Source organism: Zalophus californianus, chromosome 10 (genome assembly GCF_009762305.2).
Source record: "Zalophus californianus isolate mZalCal1 chromosome 10, mZalCal1.pri.v2, whole genome shotgun sequence".
Lineage (NCBI taxonomy): Eukaryota > Metazoa > Chordata > Mammalia > Carnivora > Otariidae > Zalophus > Zalophus californianus.
In genome coordinates, this window is record NC_045604.1 from 55403970 (window position 1) to 55406809 (window position 2840).

At 43.9% G+C, this 2840-nt stretch overlaps 1 non-coding gene across 1 annotated transcript; it reads left to right on the top strand.

The window, feature by feature from the left end:
• The first annotated feature begins 902 nt into the window (after positions 1–902).
• LOC113933770 lies at positions 903–1038 on the top strand. The gene has a single exon (XR_003523475.1). It is a non-coding gene; the product is annotated as a small nucleolar RNA SNORA70 (small nucleolar RNA).
• Positions 1039–2840: the final 1802 nt, after the last annotated feature.

Consider the following 2840-nt stretch of genomic DNA (forward strand, 5'->3'; position numbering starts at 1 on the left):
GGCTACAGGCGTGGGCCACTGCCCCCAGTGCTCCTGGCTGGACCATTTTGCATTCCTGCCAGCAGTAGATGGGAGTTCCTATTTCTTCACATCCTCACCAGCATTTGGTGTTGTCAGTTATTATTATTATTATTATTAGGTATGTAGTGGTATCTCATTGTTTTAATTTGCATTTTCTTAATGACATATGATGTTGAGCATCTTTTCTTGTGCTTATTTGCCACCTGTATATCTTCTTTGGAAAGTTGTCTTTTGAGATCTTTTGCCCACTTTGTTCAGATCTTTTGTCCGAGGGGTTGCCGTTTTAAATAGTGTGGTCAGAGGTCTCACTGAGACTTCTGAATGAAGATCTGAAAGAGTGAGGGAGCAAGCTGTTTGGAACTCTAGGGAAAGAGCATTCTCGGAAGAAGAATAAATACCTGCAAAGGCCTTGAATGAAGGGTGTATGTGGTATCTGCTAGGTTAGCAAGAGGTCTGTGTGGCATGAGGGAGTGGCCAACGGGAGAGATGAGCAGATAAGACCAGAGAAGCTAGGGGGTACAACTCAAGTGGCTTGTGGATCGTTAGGCCTTTGCTTTCATTCTGAGTGAGACAGGAACCAGAGGATCTTAAGCAGAACTTGATGTAATCTGACTTCTGTTTAATAGGCTCATTCTGGTTGCTGTGTTGAAAGCAGACCCAAGGCAGGAAGACATAAAAATAAAAGAGACTGGTGAGGAGAGTGGTGGCAAGATCAGGGAAGAGGTGAAGGTGACCAAGCACATGGTGGTAGTGATAGAAAGGATGAGAAATGATTCAATTCTGCATATATTGGGAAGCTACAGAATTTACTAATGGATTGGATGTGGGGGTGTGAGAGAAAGAAACAAACCGAGCATAGTCTGTTCAAAGGTAAACAGTGTCTGCAGCCAATGAAGCCAACGGTGCTGTTTCCACATATGGGGGCCTGGTGTGCCACGACTGCAAACAGTAGCTTCTTTGGTAGTGTATGAAGCCTGTTGCTTATAGGGCTTGCCCCAGGGGACCTTGGAGACAGAGCTTTCCAGTGTACATTCATGTCTGACCTCATGCTATCCCCCGTCTAGGCTCCGGAGAGATATGTAAGGTGCCTTTGGAAAGCCCCAGGGCACAGTGGCCAGGGTCCACATTGGCCAAGTCCTCATGTCCATCTGTGCCAAGCTGCAGAAAAGGGAGCATGTAACTGAGGTCCTATATAGGGCCAAGTTTAAATTCCCTGGCTGCCAGAAGGTCCACATCTCCAAGAAGTGGGGCTTTACTAAGTTTAATGGGGACACATTTGAAAACATGGTGGCTGAAAAGTGGCTCATCCCAGAGGACTATGGGTTCAAATACACCCCTAATCATGGCCCCCCGGACAAATGGCAGACCCCATACTCATGAGAACCTTGGTGCTGTCCCCTCCTTGTTCATGCCCACTGATGAAGCCTACTTCCTGTCAACAATAACAAAGATAAACTGAGTAATATTAAAATTTTAGGAATTTATTTGAGCAAACATTGATTTGAATCAGGCAGTGCCAAACCAGAAGCAGTTAGGAGCACTCTACTGGCAGGAACTAGGGGCAAGGTTTTCATAGAGAAGTAAAGCAAGGAAGTTATTTCGTTGGCTGTCACTTAAGGGATGCAATATTTGGGAAAGCCTAGTTGGCTGTTTGTGATTGGTTGTTCTTCTTGACCTTGAGGCATTTGCAGGATTGACTCTGGCTTAGTTGTCAGTTTGCTTATGTAGGCTACCAAGGCATGAGAACCACCCTCAGTCTAGTGACCCTCTTGTTTGGTGACTCTAAGAGTTCTGCGTTTCTTTTGTTTGTTTTTCCCTAAGCAACTGAAGAATAGCATTGATTATGCTCTGTCATCCTAGGTGGGCACAAGGCCCTCTTTTTTCCTCTTTCTTCCTGATCCTCATTCTCATTTCTTCCATATCCCTCCCGGGCATCCACCAGTATGCTTGAGACTTGTATATTATTTAGAGCGTTTTAAATTTACACTGGTTCTGTGCGATCGATTTTATTTTGTTTCTCACACTTTTTCCACTTGACACCATGTCTTGAGAGCTAACCACATAGCTGAATGTATGCCTGCTGCATTAATTTTGGCTGCTGCTTAGTTTCCCACCGAATGCATACATTACGCCCGATGGAGTTATACCCTTGACCACAAGCCCCCAGGTTGATTCCAACTCCCTGCCACTGCAAACAATTGTGGGATGCACACCCTCAAACAGATTCTAGTAAAGACCTGTGTGCAAGAGTCTCTGGAGTATATTCCCAGGAGTGTGATTGCTGGGACATATTTAGCTGCCTAACGACTGGTTGCCTTCGTTTACCATTGCGGACCAATAGCCTTTGAGGGAACCCTTCCTTCATATTCTTACCAATTCTTTTTTTTTTTTTTTAAGATTTATTTATTTATTTTAGAGAAAGAGAGAACAAGTGAGCACAGGGAGGGGCAGAGGGAGAGAAAGAGAGAGAAACTTTAGCAGACTGCACTGAACACAGAGCCTGACAGAGGGGCTTGATCATGACCTGAGCCAAAACCAAGAGTCAGATGCTTAACTGACTGCACCACCCAGGGGCCCCCATATTCTTACTAATTCTTGATATTAAACTTTAAAATTTTTATAATGTGGTATCTCATTGTTATTTTAACTGCATTATTTGATTACTAGAGAGAGTTTGAGCTTGTTTTCATGGATTTGTTAGGCATTCATATTCCTCCTTCTGTAATTTGCCTATTCTAATTGTTTTTTTTTTAGATTTATTTATTTATTTGAGAGAGAGAGAGAGAGAGAGAGAGCACAAGCAGGGGGAGGAGCAGAGG